General features: G+C 41.2%; 1 long non-coding RNA gene across 3 annotated transcripts in view; it reads left to right on the forward strand.

The window, feature by feature from the left end:
* The first annotated feature begins 666 nt into the window (after positions 1-666).
* Positions 667-16,160, forward strand: part of LOC308058487 — a 44,673-nt gene continuing 29,179 nt past the window's right edge. For all 3 annotated transcript variants that reach the window (XR_013925844.1, XR_013925845.1, XR_013925846.1), the window contains exon 1: positions 667-15,771. This is a non-coding gene — a long non-coding RNA (uncharacterized lncRNA). The remainder of the gene's footprint in view (positions 15,772-16,160) is intronic.

The raw sequence follows: 16,160 nt of genomic DNA on the forward strand, positions 1-16,160 counted from the left end.
CTTGGGATAAGACAGATAACCTCAATGAGGCTGAATGAAGTTTGCTTTTTAGTGGCTTGAAATGAAATACAAAGGTGGTGCATGAAGTGTATTATTCCCATAAGCCTCTATGAAATGTCAGACAAAAATGTCTTTCATTCATGGCACAACCAAAGCTGAGAATTGTGCAAGAAGAAATAGAGCCTTGAAGTAAGCAATTTGATTACTGGAACTATTAGAATGGAAAAGGAAAAGTTGTAACCTGGAATAGTGGGGGCAAGGATTTAAAAAAAAAAAAGCCACAAAAAAACCCCCACCAAAAAGTCATATAAATTTTGCTTATTCTATTTCTTAAAAAAAAAAACCCACAGTAAGACCTATAAAAACAAGGACCTTGCTGATAGAAATTTACTTTTTTTGAGACCCTACTACACAGGCACTGTACACTATTCTTACATATACTAATCATGTATGCAGAGAATGTCTGTTGTAAATTTGCAGAATTCAGTCTTTTTTTTCTTGAATCTCTATACTGTCTGTTCTTGGAGCGCATTAAAAACATTTACCTCCTTATAAACCATTCAAAACATAAGTGAAGCCTGAAGAACAGCTACATCCATTAGGAACAAGGTAGAAATGTCAGCAGCAGGGCCAAGCCAGGGCTGACGGTTTATGATGCCAGAGACATCTGCCTGAAAGGAGTAAGTGAGGTCAGAACAATGGGTCTGACACACATCAAAGCAATTCTGGTACCAAAGAGGTTTTATAATTACCTGGTAAAGTTGAAGAACTACTCAAGTAACAAGAAATTTCAAGTTAACATATAGGTCGTGGTGGTGTTGTGAAGAGTGGCTGGGAGATTGCAGCCTGAGTACATAGAGTAAAGCAAAGTACCCCTGCTATGTTTCTGTGCCACCATGCAAATATTCTGGATTTTCAGCCTATCCCCATTTCTTTCTCCCATGTAAGGTTGCAAGGGCTTGGTCTTACCTCTAGTAACAAAGAGAGGGCTGTATTCATTGGCAGTTCTGTTGCTGAGATCTCAGTGCAGTCCCTCTGATGCCCCATCAGCAGGTTTGTAGTTGTCACAAAAGAGCTTTGCAGTATTCCCCTGAAGCAGCTCAGCTTGCCACTGCTGCTTGCTCCAGCCTGTGTTTTTGCTGTCAACAGTCTCTTAGAATCAGAAAAGTCACTTTCTCTTGACATTGAACAAAGAACTTTGTTCAAGTGAAGGCTGCCGCCAATGCTACGCTGTCTCGTTCATTGGAAAACTTCTGCCTAGAACATTCCCATGACAATAAACAAGGCATTCCAGTGTAGTGATGCTGCAGTGACACTGCATTGCTCTGTACTGTGTTTGGCTGCTAAAAAGGGACATTGTAGTGTGGATAAATCACAGTACTTGTCCCAGACACAAGAGCTCATAAAATTCTTGCTATGATGTCTTAGGCCAATGCTCTGGAACACTGCAATGATTTTTAAAGGCTGTTGTGGTATTAGTTAATATACAAATTACTTGTTATGAGACAGCATTTTTGTAAAACTTACGTAATAAAAATTAAATAATGATTATGTTTTTTTAAAATAGAGATATTAAAAGTGCCCTATTCTGCAGACCAAAGCAATAATATGTTGGGAAGCATCAAAGCATTAAACAAGATAGTTTGCATCATTAACACTAAATGAAATGGCTTAACGAGCCAATAAATGATGAGAATAAAACAAAGTTATCACACAATACAGTTTTTGAAAGTGCCAGAAACAAATTTTCTGAAGCAAATAATTTTTCAGTAAAACTAGATGGAATTTAAAGGAACATGTTTTTCTGATTACTGAATGTGGGATCAAATATCACAGTTAAATACTATTTTGCATATTCAGTGTAGTATATGTATGGTCTTCATAGCAGCCTAGTGAAGCAGAAAGGAAGAGTGAGCATTATTTTTCTTATTTTGTAAATCAGGCAAATGTATCAGGAATTACATCAGGAAGACTGGGAAAAAATCTTGCCTCATTTTGAAATCCATATGGTAGTTAAATCTTTAAACCTTTCTTTTTCTTTGTGTTCTAAGTCTGCAGAAAGTCTTTGCACATTATGTTCCATAAACAAGGCTATGAACAGAACAGTACTTACAGAAGTGTGGGCCATTTCAGAACCTGTACTGTTCCACTATGAAAACTGCATTTTTTACAGTGTGATATTTATGTGCATTAGGCTTTACAGTTAGAGACAAGAAGATAAGGTTCATGCTCCACAAAGTTTCATTTAGGGCAGGGATGGGAAATACTGGCTGTGACCTGTTTCTTAATTTCATGTTGTGGGATTCTTTTCATTTTTAGGTAAGGTGAGTGGTAATGGGGCTAGATGGGTCTCTGACCCTTGACAAGGAAAAGATTTCCCACCCTTGGGATAACATCAAGTTGGTCAGATTAACATGCTTCCCAGTTCTGCTTTGTGTCTGCACATATAGCTACTGTCCTGGGAGCTAAATATTTTTCAGATCCAAAATCTATTACGCTTGCTTTGGAAGATAGTTTACCCTGTGCCTTTAAAGAGTACTGATGGCACAGATGAACCTGAGAGATCTTATCAGTCATTATTGCAGAATCCGCACACAGCATTCTGAGATAAAAATATATACAAGTATACTAATTCTGTCCTTTTGACATTTGGTAACTTTGTCCTTTAAAACAAACCTTTGGCATATACTCATGCCCTGCCAAATTCAGCCATAGTACTGCTAGGCCTTCTCCAGTGACTTCAGTGGGTTATAATTAGCATTCCACTGCTATATATCATTTTCTCTTCCAAACTCTGATTCAGGAAAACACTTGTGTAATTATGAGCATCTGTTGAAGTCCATGGTATAACCCCACATCTTCTCCATAAGAAGGAAAGTGGAGAATATTTCTTTTTTTACTAAAGTAGTTTTCTGGGGAAGGGTGGAAAAAAGCGATTTTGGCTCATTCCTAGAAGAGAAAAATGGGAATGGTGGTTTCTTGGGTCAAGTAAGCAATAAATCCAGGCAAAGAAGTAGCTGAAAAGACTCATGGGAAGTTTGTGGATTACACTTGCCTTCAGTTAATTTTTATTTTATATTTAATTTTACATTAAGTACCTGCTTAATGTTTTACTGAACTGGTGTTTCCATCCGGTATTATGTATCTCTCAACACATTGCATTGAAAGCAATTTTGAGACAAACCCCTCTTCATTCCCCACATTCTTCCAAACACTGCTGTTACATGATTTGATTGATTTTGATTGTTCATCTCTTCCTTTTCACAGCAACCCCCACCCTCCTCTACTGATGGCCCAGACAGTGTTCCAGAGCCCTTTCCCCTGACAGAAACAGAACTTAGAAAATAATGAGTGAAAAATCTTCTCTCCCTCTAGCTGGTATTGAGCAGGGTAATGGGCTGCTCCATTTCTCCGCTGGGAGATGACTTTTGCAGAAGTGCAGTCTCAATGGGGAGAGTTTGGGGGTGATTTCTCTTGCTGTAGGGGAAAATCCCGTGGTGGTGGTGGTTTTCCTTGCAGAGAAGCCCCCAGAAACTGCCTGTTCCCTTATGGATGGGTTCAGGCAACGATATTTTTTTTTGTTCCTTGTATCTTGCTGTGAACTGTCATCATGATGACAAGGACTTTTTTCCTCTTTACTTATGAGGGTGAGGCTGCAGTCTTTCTCTGAGGAGCCTAAGAAACAGAGTTGTATTTGGGCAAGGCTGGGGGCTTGTCTGTGATGGATGTTCCTTGCAGCTGACTGTAATGATGCTCTCTTCTGTAAGGTCTAGGTCATGGATACAAGCAGCAAAATTTCAAACAGAAAGGGCTACAAGCAAAATTAAAGCTAATATGAAAAATAAAGCTTTAGAAAAAAGTTTTCCACATGAAATTTGACAATTTTTTGTTTTATAACCTTTTAATTGATGTTTTCTCAAATACACGTCACAGGCTTATACCACCAACCCCTACAGCAATAGCATTTTCTTTCTGATTACAGGGGGGCTTTGAGTCAGGCCCGAAATGCTTTGAACCTGTTCTTGCCTGTCTTTAAAATCAAATAATGGATTGGTTGTCAAAATGAAGAACAAAACAACTGGGACTTTTGGAGGTCCATTTGCACCCTGAGCTTATTGTCCAGAGGTGTTCAGCTCCTGCTGGTGCCTGCCCATTGTGGTCATTGCTTTCATTGCAGTGTCCTCACTCTCATCGTATTTCAGTGTGATTTCTCTGTTGGTGCATGCAGTTGAGCTTGATTTTGTAAATGCTTTTAGGATCTTGGAGCATTGTTGGACAGTCTTCAACAGTATGTATGTGACAGCATGAGCATCTGGAGGGTTTGTTTGCAGATAAAGCATCTGTGATGTTGGGAAATCACTGTATAGTGTTTTTGCCAAACTGAAGTTGAAATGTCCATATCTAATTGAATGGCAGCTTTTGAATCACAAACTGGAACTTTCCATGCTACAAACACACACATGGATCTTATGGCAGAAAGAATAGTTTCCAAATCAACACAGGGAAATTATGCAGCTAACTCCCTAGCACAATTAGAGTACTAAAGGCATGTGAAAACAAAAGTAATTTTTAAAGCTAACAAAATAATCATAGATTGAGGTTTTCCACAGCTTTATAAAATGAAGCCAAGGATCACTTCAGTGCCAGGTAAAAGTTTCAGTCCATAAAGAGCAGCTGTGTTGTGCTACTTTGCGCAAAACAAATAAGCCAGTAAAGTTTTACAGGACGTGGGTATACTAGACTCAACATGCCAAACCAAGAGGCCCTATTAAAGAAAAAAAAAATCTTGTTACCTAAAAGAGCTTGTGTGTTTCCATGTTTTAGAAAAGATGATTTAAGGGCTGATGTCTTCTTGGTTATACTGCAAGTTCAATGCTCCGAGAGGCAATCTAACTGGAGAGACTGCATGTCAGCTGATGAATGAAGGCGATGTAATTAAATTCAGGTCATCATAATGTAGAAAGAGTTTCATTGAGATAAATAGTGTCTGCATACCTCAGCTTTACTGATTGTTGGTTATACATCCCCTAAAGTGCTAATCCCAGCCTTGTTTTATCTGGAGCTCTGTGGAGTGACTGAAAAGGCAATCATACTTAAAAATTGGACACCCTTTGTGAATTAGCAATGGTCTGCCCATAAATCATCCATAAGAGCTTTCTGCAAAGTTCCTGGCCTTTTCTAGCTTCTGTCCACAAAATACTTATGTTTGAACCTGTTTGGTAGAAATGGGATATGTGGGGAAGAATTTCAGGGGCTGTGGTGAAAATATGAGTTTACCTTAACTTTAGCATTTGCAGTACTCCTGTGTTTAGGGTGGAAAAAGCGGGGAAACTCCAAGGTCTATCTAGCTGTTGTGAGTGCTAAACAACCATCAGGGCTTATTCTCAAACTCCTTATCGCTTTTGAGCTGGTCAGTCTGGCAATGGGGGATCCTCAACACGCCAAGGGAAATGAAACTGGAGAAAGAAACTCCAGTCTCTTGGTGCTGATCTAGTTCCAGCCCTGCAGGGACCCTGTCCAGTTCTCATAAGTTCAAGCACCCTGTGATGAAAAAGCCTGGGCGAGGGCCAGCATCATCCGAGAATCAGCATGGGCTCCCTAGCATCCCATCCCTTCTCCTGGGCTCAACATATCTTGGCACAGGGAGCAATCTGGCCCCCTCCTCAGAAAGCTCATGTCACTTCTTCCATGTCCTGGGTTGGCTGAGTCCCTCCCGAGTGAGCAGGCGGGTCGGCTTTGCACGGTGAGAGCCATTTTCACTTGGTTTCTCAGAGAGAGACTGTGTTTCAGCTGAATTCAAAGCAGCTGGATAATCAGGAAAAAACATTTCTTTTTGTCCCTTGTGTCTGTCTAACTCTGGCAGTCAGTGTTTTAGCACATTATTATCTTTTAATTCCCATAGTTATTGGGCATTGTCCAATTCATAAAATGCAGGCCTGTTTGGATCTGGGGTAAGTATGGTGAAAACATGGAGACAGACAGCTGAGGGCAAAGGTTCTCGTTTTTTCTAAACTGTAGGTAGTTATTTCAGGTTTGGAATAAAGGTTTTGGTTGATTCTTTTGTTATGCAAGTGTTGCAGACAAAAAAGCAGTCTTGAGTTGGGGAATTTCACAGAATTTAGTTGATTGCAGTTAAACTTTAAAGTACTGATTCCAGTATTGAGAAATACAAACACTTAGGGAAAATACCACTTCCCTGCACAAAAGCTTTCCTCCCCTTCCCTATCCACAGTCCCCTCACTGCTCACCCCACATGCTTCATCCCTTTGATAAGACGATGGTTGTCACAGGAGAAGGCAGTCAGTGCACGGTTTTTCCTTTTCTTTTACTGCTCCTTGTTTCTTAATCAAAAGCTCTGATGAGGTTCCTCCACAGGTCACAGTCCCCTCAGAGGCATACCTGCTCCAGAGACTCTGCACCCCTGCTCAAGCCTTTCTTCTTGCTGTGCCCCTACTTTGCCCTGAATCGGGCTCCTCTTGGCCTCCTTTTTCTCCAGCGTCTCTCCTGCTCTGGTGTCTCTCTTGCCCCTGCTTGGCCATCTCTTCCTGTTCTGTGCCTACTCTGGCATCCCTCCTTCTCTGGCATCTCTTCTTGTTTGGTGGCTACCACCTTTCTCAAATCTGTTTTTGCTGAGGCACCATATGCTCTTCTCTTTGGTTCAATCTTGATGTACAGGTGGGTTAGTGTTGCCCATTGCAGAGCCAGCTGGAAACAGCTGTGACCAGCACAGGGCAGTCCCTCATCTTCTTCTACACAGGTCACCCCTGCAGCCTCTTCTGTTACCAAAACCTTGCAATTATGCCCAATGTAGCAAGTCATTCCAATTGTCTCTATCTTTAATGTTATATTACACTGATCTCTGTGAACACGTTCATTCCCTTCACTTCAAGTGCATCTGGCTGTGGTGCTCAGCACCTTTCAGAGCTGAGCCCTGAGTCAAAATTATGTTGATTGTAGCAATTTGGTCTAATAATTTATCTTGCATGTACACGTACCTATACGCTTTATTTGCTGGTAAAGAAGCCTTAGAACTTCCCATAAATAAGAGCAAATAAATTATTATATGTAAACCAATTTAACACAAATGTGAGTGTTTTTGAGATTTGGGGAAACATGGCTAATTTTCAACATGAAATTTTCACAGTCCTCTGTTTTTTGCATCTGTTCAGGGATTTAAAAGTCGGTGAACATCACTGTAACATTTCTAATTTAAACAACAAGAAATGTATCATATGACTGTATGTGTTAATACACACATACAAAAGACCAGTTTGTAAGGTGAAACTCTGAGATACTTGATCAAATCAGACTTAAATCTCTATGTTGAACACAAGCCAAATTTCTAAGTCCATATCTAAATAAATACCTAAACTATTTCTGGGTGATGAGGTACCTGGGTGCCAGACATGCATTCAGCAACTGTTGTGACCTGCTCTCATCTCCAGTTGCTGAAAGTCTGTTTACAAGTTCAAGTGATCCTGTCTGTTGTCTTTTCTCCCTGCTACTTGGATTATGGCACAGTCTGGGGCATTGCTGTACCTGACAAGGAAAACCAAGTTTGTGAAACCTCCATGATGGCAAACAGCCATAAGCTGTATGTGTGCCCCACATGCTCTTCATTTTATACCTATATATTTCAAAGCCTTTATCTTTTATCATTCAGAGGTAGGTGTAAAAAGTTAGACCTGCAGAAGGGCATGAGCCACCACTAGGCATGTTAGGTGATTAACTCTGGTATTTAGAGCCTCAGCCAGAAGCCTGCTGAAATGAGACAGCATTACCACCATCACTGGCTCTTCACTGCACCACTCTGGTGCGGCACATGGCACTGGTGTTCACCTTACTCTCCCTGCCTGTGTGGGTGGCCAGGGTACACCAGGTGCCCCAGGCAACCACCAAACCACTGTCCCTTTCCCTGGCCATCACCCTTAAAACTATACCAACCGGTAACACCATAACTCTTGCGCTACCTGACACTAGCTCATAGCTTTATCTATGCCACTTAAAGTGGAGCTCAGTAGCTGCCAGAATTTCTGAATACTATCACCTGAGCCGTGGAAAACCCAAAATCATTTACCTTAGAAACGTAACATACAGGCATGTGTATATGTGTATACATGGTTTTTTAAACTCCTATAGATTTCGTTTCTGCTGTGGTGGAGGCAGTTGCATGCAAAGCTAGCACAGCTCTGTCGTCCCAAAATAGCCCTATCCATGCTGTTACTTATTTTAGGAACACATATGGCCTCTCTTTCTTTAGCATCCGAGCATCTCACAGTCCCTGAGAGACTTCTTTGCTATTGTCTCCCATTTTATACATGGGGGACTGAGACATAGAGATGGGGTGACTTAAAATAGTGTGAGGCACTTTCCATTCCCAGTGATGAGCTTTGCAGAAAATACAAGTACCGATCCTATGCCTCCAGTAGGAGAAGGAGTGGACCCTGGGCTTCCTGAGTCTAAACGTGCTGCTTAACCGCTTGGCCATGTTTTGTCCATGAGAAACCATTCTTTCATTTTAAAGAAACATCATGGCTAGCCAGAAGCCACCTTCTGATTAATTTTCACTGTAACGTGTAGGAGCAAAACCAGCAAGCATCCTAGTTGCCCTGGTTACTTTAGGTTTAGAGAGTGATAGACCCTTCCTGACTAAGAATTAGTAGACCGATAATTCTTGTTCCTTCCCTACTCCACACACATTTGCAGCTAAATAAATATAACCACTTTAACCCTGGTTGAAAAACTTGGTCCCATCTTGGGCGTCCCATCTTGGGCTTCTCATCTTTGGCTTTGCAGTGGAGCATCAGCTCCAGAAATCGTGTTCTACCTTAAGCAATCTGATTTGCGGAGCTGTAGTCCTAGTGAAGTACCAGACCGGCCAAAGTTTCTGACCTCTGCTTCCCCTCCCTTGAAGGTACAAGGGGCCCCTGAGCTCTCATATAATTTGCTGCCCCTGTTTCACGTTTGTTTCCTAGCAGGACAGCTGCAGAGCTCTCAGTTGAGCAAGACCTGTTGGCGTGCACATGCATTTTCCCATTAGCTTTCTATGAGAAAAGTGCAGCTTTGGTTGGCAAGTGCTGGCCAGAGTCCTTGTGCTCCAATTCCCTCCCTCTGTGCATGAGGGGCCTGGCCTGCAGCCACGTTCTCACATTCCCCAGGCAAGGGAGGACTACTGACCTGGGAGAAAATGCTGGCTGCAGACCTGGCTTCCAATGCCTTTTCCATGAGAGAAGATCACTTGAGGCCAGGTCATTCCTATTCTGTATTAAAAATAAGATCTAAAAAGTACAGTTTTATTTATTTACAAATGGTCTAAAATAGAATCCTTTGGATATGTGTAGCACTCCCATCTCTGCATCAGAAAGCACTTCGTAAAGCATTGAATTAATTAAGCTTAAGATACACTCAAGGGATACAGAAGTATTTATTATTACCCATATTTTAAAGATGAGGAAATGGAGACAGAAAGAGAATAAGGGACTGGTGTGAGCATGCAGGCTGAGTCATTTGTCAACTCTGAAATTGAACTTAAATTCAAGATTCTGTATCCTTTCCTGCTTGCAGCTAGAATTGGGTAGAAAATGGTGGGTTTAATCTGTGAAAGCACATGGCCCTTTCTATTGTAAATAAATAATCAACATTTTTAAGCAGAACATTTTCTAGGCTGGATTATATCTAAATTTTTCTATAATGGTCCTCATAAACATCATTCAGTTCTTTGGTATCCATAAATCTGAAGTGTGGGTGTTTGGCTAGGTGCTGAGAGGAGAGGTGGAGGTACAGCTTCCCTCAGTTCTAAATAATAGAACCCTGTTCCTGGTAATAAAACCAAACCAGATGAAAGTTTATGCAGGTCCAGAAAATTCAGTTAAGACCATTCATTGGTGAATATGGAAACAGCGGATGCTTATTTTCTCTTATACGTTCAAATCCTAACTTGCTTACTTCCCAAGAGCTACCTTCTCCTAATGACTTTCCTTCTTCGCTCATGCTGGTTTCAAGAATTAAAGTAAGCTCTTTTTGGCTTGCTTATCATTGCTTGTAGTAAAAATCCCCAAGGGTATATAAATTAAAGCTAAAAAAGAGAAGTAGGTTTCCAGTCATCCAAATAGTGAGGTTTCAGAAAAATGTCCCAGAAAGAGTGGTGGTGGCAAGCAGCTTATTATTAGACTGTGCTTGGTAATTTTATGAAAGAGATTTTGTGATGTAGTTTCTATAATAAAGGACCTCAAATTGAACAATTCATGAGATCTTTTCTGCTCCAATGTAATTAACAGAAAATTTTACTGATAAAGCAGGACTTGGGACAGAAGTCAGCTCATTTTCTCAGATCAGAGTTTTCTCAAGTGGATTGGGGGTGCAGTGGTGAGCAGCTGCTCTTGTCTATAAAGTGGATAGAGAGAGACTACATCTAAACCATGGGATCCAAGGGCAAGTGTTAAATTCTGGCTCTGAATGAGCACCCTGGTGATGCCTTGACTATGTGTGAAGGGGAGATACAGAAGCTCCCTCCCGGAGCCCTACATAAGCCCTGGCTTCTGTGGGCAGTGGGGCAGGGATGCATTCGTGGTGTTCTTTGAGAGCTCCCTTGGGAGCAGCTGGGGAATCACAGTGTGCACTGCAGCCATGAAGATCCCTTGCTGTTTTGGTGCATAAGGAATGAGAAAATACCATTTTGCATAGTCTCCTTTCTGTACTGTTTTTATACTTGAAGTGTTCTCACTTTTTTGGAACCCTTATAGAATAGCAGTCAGATTAGCATCAGGGAGCTCCGAGCAATATATGAGTTGGAGAAGTTAGGTTCAGTTTCCAAAAGCAAAACTTAAGATTAAAGACGACAGCGTAAGGAACAATGATGTTTGAATTTTTAAATACTAATATTGCCTTAGAGATCTTTCTTTTAATTTTACTAATTAATTGATGTCCTGCCACTAGTGTGTATATGGAAATAAAGCACGTATCAAAGTAAAGATTTGGAGATTATTGCCTATTTTAACATACAGTGCTGAAAGTATTAATTTCAGCTAAAAACACTGCTACTCTTCTCACCTTCGTTAGCTTTGTTCTTTTGACTTAGCCTAATGTTAGAATGAAGTTAGTCCATGCAAATGACATCATTCTATAATCAGACTTCTACTAATTTAAAATTAATTTCAATTAACTGTTGGAAAAAGGCTTTTTAGTGTCTTCTTTAACTGTGTGTTTCATTTGTGCTGAACTATATATCTCAATTAGGAGAAAAAGTGCTGCCAAATGAGTTGGATTGTGGGCTAGACCAAACCTCTAAAATAAGAACTTTAATCCAGATTTTGAATGCTAGAAAGTGTCACATTCCTGTCTCTCTTCATACAAATTCTATGAGTCTGGGGCTCTTCAAGGGAAAATCACTACTCATTGTGAAAAGTATCAGAATCTGGCCGGAGTGCTCAGCTTCAGAATTTGGTCCAAATGTGCTAGAAAAATAGGTACCATGAAAAATGCAGTGCTGGCTTAAATATGCCAAAGGTTTGATAGTTTTAGTGTAATGTTTGGCGTTTTAATCTAACCCTATGGGTCCACTAGTAAATGGTTTTACTTTTCTGTTTCAGGAACATCTGTGTTGTGGTGAAGGGTAGGTGAAGGTAAAAAATGACCTGTATTAATCTAAAGTTCAAAGCCTGAAATGCACAAGTAGGGGAGAAAAAAGATGTAGTTTTCTCCATGGTAACGTGGATGTGTACGCACCTTTTCATCTATGAAATAGAGAATGGCTTTAAATGCTTTGGAGAATCCTCCCTACTTTGGGAACATTTGGGCTTTCTTTTTGGAACAGTGGGCACAGATCAGTTGATTGAACCATCTTCCACCATTTCTCATTTTTAACCCTTCATAACTTCAATTCACGTTGGGGGTGTAGAAGCGACACTTTTTTCCCAGCTGGTAGCTTATGTAGCTGAATGCTGCAAAAGTAAATATAATTTCTCTAGCTAAGTGACCTTTCCCTGAGCAAGATCACAGGAGGGATCATGCTGTTACTCTACATCCTGAAGCTCAGTGAAATATCCTTTTATTGTATGAGAGGACACAATCATCAACACTTCATCTTAGTTTGCAAATAATTCCACCTCTTATGTGCAACTTTCTCTGATGCTACGGTAACTGTTGATGTGCAACTTGGCAATTTGCACAATGGAAAGCAATAAAGACTTACTGCTAGATTTGGATGCAAAGTTTGTATTGTAGGTACTGTATAGTGAAACAAACAAGGTTCTTTAAGTGCTGTGTTCTTTTGTTCTATGAGGTCTTGAACCACAGTACTGAATGCTAAAGAACCCAAACAGTTTGTGTGCAAGATGTATTACAAGTTTATTTATACTGGGTAAATGTGGGGTGCTTTTGCAGTTACTTGTAGTTATTTCATTTTTCTGTATACTAAGGCATCTGTAAATATAGCAGCTCACCTACATTGGGCAGACTGGCAAGAGCAAGGTGATCTTCCATTCAGGGTATCTGATGGCATTTTTGCTCAAATACCCCTGCAGCCTACTGGAATGTAAGCTTGGCTGGTAATCATGCTCATTCCCAGCAGAGGAGATGCTATGGAAGAGCTTTGTTGCTAGCAGCATTAGTGAGCAATGCTGTCTCGTAGTCTCTTCCCTAAGGCTCAGGCTCCCTTTCATTATGCCCCACCACATACCTTCTTGAAAATCCTGGTTGTGCTACTGTTGATTCCTTATTCTGAATGAGCCAAAGTGAAGCCACTGGCCAAGGGGGAAGCCCATGTTCCTGGAGTCAGGGGTCCTGAGGCTAAACATCCCAGCAGTGCATAGGCTGATGACAAGAGGCCTGTCTGGCATGGACACAGCCTTGGATTATTCCTCATTTATGTCAAATCTGTTCCAAGAGATGGCTGGCTCCCCCACCATGCTCTGGGAGCCAGCCACTTCTTGGAAAGTAATTTCAATAAAGCCACCATCATCTCTTTTGAGGGGAATATTCCAGCTCATTGGCCTTTTGATTTGAGAATTCAGCTGTTACTTCTGGATTCTCTGCCTTCAAAGAGCTATGCAAGAGGGGCTGGTACATCACATATAGAGACAAAAAGGGGGCATTCATATTCTTCAGCTGTAAGTCTTTTAATAAATCACATGCTTTCATATTACTTCGCTGGTTTTGTCCTATTTTCTGCTTCTTATGTATGTAGCTAATTGCCAAAGCCCCAGAAAAAATAGTTCACTTATATCAAATCTGATCCTCCCATGTGCTGAGCACTTATTAGCTTACAGGCATTTTTCCAATATCACAAAAAGAGATTAATGTAGGGATATTAGTCTGAGGTGTTTTAGTAGCAGCTATCACTGTAATTTCCAAGGCTCCAATAATGAAGACATTACAGGTGAAGCAGGTAGTAACTCTCTGACTTAAGCTCACTTGACACCTCCCACTGTAACATTTTTCAGACCTTTTAACCAAACTTTAACAGTTGGGGTTGCAATTTTCCATTCTACATAGCCTAAGTTGCTTATAACTTCTTTGTGAGAGGGAGACAGGGGTGATGAGGTATCATATAAGATAATTCAGCTATTTATGAAAAGGAGTCTGGCCAGGGACACAGTATTAAATGGGGGAGATCCTTCCTGTGGCAAGGTGCGCTTTTTTATTTTGCTGTAACAGAGTCATATTTTGCCAACTTATGAGGCCCTAAGTATTTTCTGTTTCTGATCTGGGGTGTTCTGGAGTGTGAAAGGAGATGCAAAGCTGGATTTTTCAAGTAAAATGTTCTGTGAAATTACTTCGCTTTTTCTATGGTTGGGGGAAGTAAAATGTTTTTTCTTCCTGCTGGAAACTCTGAGCCTCCAATGTCCAGCTGATAAGGTGAGAATTAGAGGAGAATGTAGAATATGGAGATGTTAAATTTCTAACTTACATCTGGATCAATACTTGAAATCAGTTTTTGAATATATAAGTGATGTAATATTAAAAAATAAGGTGTCATTTAATATTTATTGGTTAAAAATATGAAGGATTTTACTGCTTTTCGAGGATGGAATATACCCCACTGGATTAGTGGTAGATCTGAAAAAAATAAAACCAAAGGTGGTATTATGATGAATTACAGTTTATCAAATACCTGGGAAGAAAGTGCTCAAGATACCCAGCACTGACTGATCAACTAGAAAGATGCCTGCAGCTGAATGTTTTTAGGGCTACCCAGGGAGAAAGGAAGAGTAGAGGTCATTAAAAGTCCTCTTTATAGTTACTTCATTTGCAAATACAAGCAAAACCCCAGGTTGCATCAGGCTGGGCTTTGTCCCATCTGCCCCTCCACCAAAGAGGAATTCATTGCATTACACAGAGGCATTCCTCTTGGTCACTAACCAAAAAGATAATTCTGTCTGAATTTATCATCTTTCACTGCTTTTTCTACTGCTTTCCATCTCCATTGTCAATCACATTTCCAAAAGAAAGATCAATGCCCTTTAGCTTCCACAGGTGGGACTGGTTCATTGTGAGATGAGCCCCCGTCAGAGGCCAGGAGCTGCTTCTTCAGTTGCTGCCTGCCATCCTCCATGTGCGAAACGCCAGAGTTCATGCACAGCCATCCAGCTGAAATCTGCTTAATGATTCAATCTGTGCATGAACATTTCTGGTGTAGCTGTAAAGGCTGTCTTTGCAAATGTGTGGTATGTATTTGTTTACTTGGCACAATGCAAGGCCACACAAAGACACCCAAAGTGGTTTCCAGTGGGGCTAATTGGGCCAGGTGGAGCCGTGCAGTAATGTAGCTACGCTTCCCCTGCTACCGCGCTGGCTCTCTTAAAACTAGTTCGGTAGCTCTGCGGGGCATCCTGTTGTGCAGCTCACTCAGGCCCCTGGTGTCCACAGGGTGCCTGGATTAGCAAGAAACAGACCTTTAAAAGACTCATGACCTCCTGCAGGTGTTGGGGAGTGTGAGGGTACCTCCTTCTGCCAGAAAAGTTCAGCTCTCTCCTGGCAGGCTCAACCTGGATGGGGGAAGAGTGGAAATGTTGCCTGGCAAAGCCCTGTGCGGAGAGAAGCAGCTTTTGTTTCTGCTGAGCACTCCAGGAGAGGCTGTCTGATAAAAGTCATTGAGGCAGGGAGAGGGGGTTACCCTGGGGAGCTGTAGGCTGTCATTGTATCTGCTGGCCACCTTCAGCATGCCCGCTTCCTCCCTGGTTAGCTTTGGTCACTTTGCAGGTTGTTGCTTGCCGATCCTTTGTTAGATCCCTGGTGGCTGCTAGGCTGGGGTTCATGTGGATGGAGAGCAACCTCAGTGGGATTTCAGCACGTGCTGTGCAAGGCTGCTCTTTAACACAGACAGATGTTGCAGTGGGGAAGGCTGGAAGATAATCTGCCTGTTAACCTCCTGCACACTCACTGTGCTGTCTGAGGTCTGAGACAACTAGTAGACAAGACCTGCATTTCACATGGGAATTACTCTTTTCTTATGGGAAACAGGCAGTTTTCTGGCAATCAAGCGCAGCCTGACATTTTCACTTCCTCTTTTACTGCTTTAGTGTGAGAAAAGATCATTCTGGCTGAAGGCTACACCATGAAAGAGAGTTGCACTCTCCCCAGTTTTGCAGCCTAACAGTTAAAACTGAGTTATAGGTTTTTTAAATAAAACAGATGCCACTATAAGGTTGAAAACAGAAGCTGATTTAGATGCATGCTTCCTCAGATAACAAACTGCTCCTCTGTAGATGTCTGTCTCTGGTACCTGAAGCTGGGACTCTCAGAATGAATCATATGCATCGGAAACTTGGCAAGGTAAAAGTAATGCTTCTCCTGGACTCTATACTCACAAATGGTACTTTCAGTATATTGTAGCTTTTTTATTTCTATGTTTTTAAAACTGATTTGTTCATAATATTTTGTGTCTTAAGCTATTACCCCTCCCTTTAATTCCACATGCATTGCTCCCCTGAAAATAAGAAAATGTAAAAGTCAATGCTGTGCTATATAGAGAAGTGTTAACTGAGTGTTAATGAGCTGCCACATCGGCTCCAAGCCATCTCTGTAAGCCAGCACAGTAAAACAGAATTTAAAGGCTATCAAGTCCATTTCATGGCTACAAATCCTGACCATGTTTTGCAGTGAAGTAGATGTGCTTATTATCTGGGTGCCAGCTTAATGTGTCTGGAGCGATTATTTTACTG

The sequence above is a fragment of the Falco punctatus genome (assembly GCF_963210335.1).
Source record: "Falco punctatus genome assembly, chromosome: 2".
NCBI classification, from domain to species: domain Eukaryota; kingdom Metazoa; phylum Chordata; class Aves; order Falconiformes; family Falconidae; genus Falco; species Falco punctatus.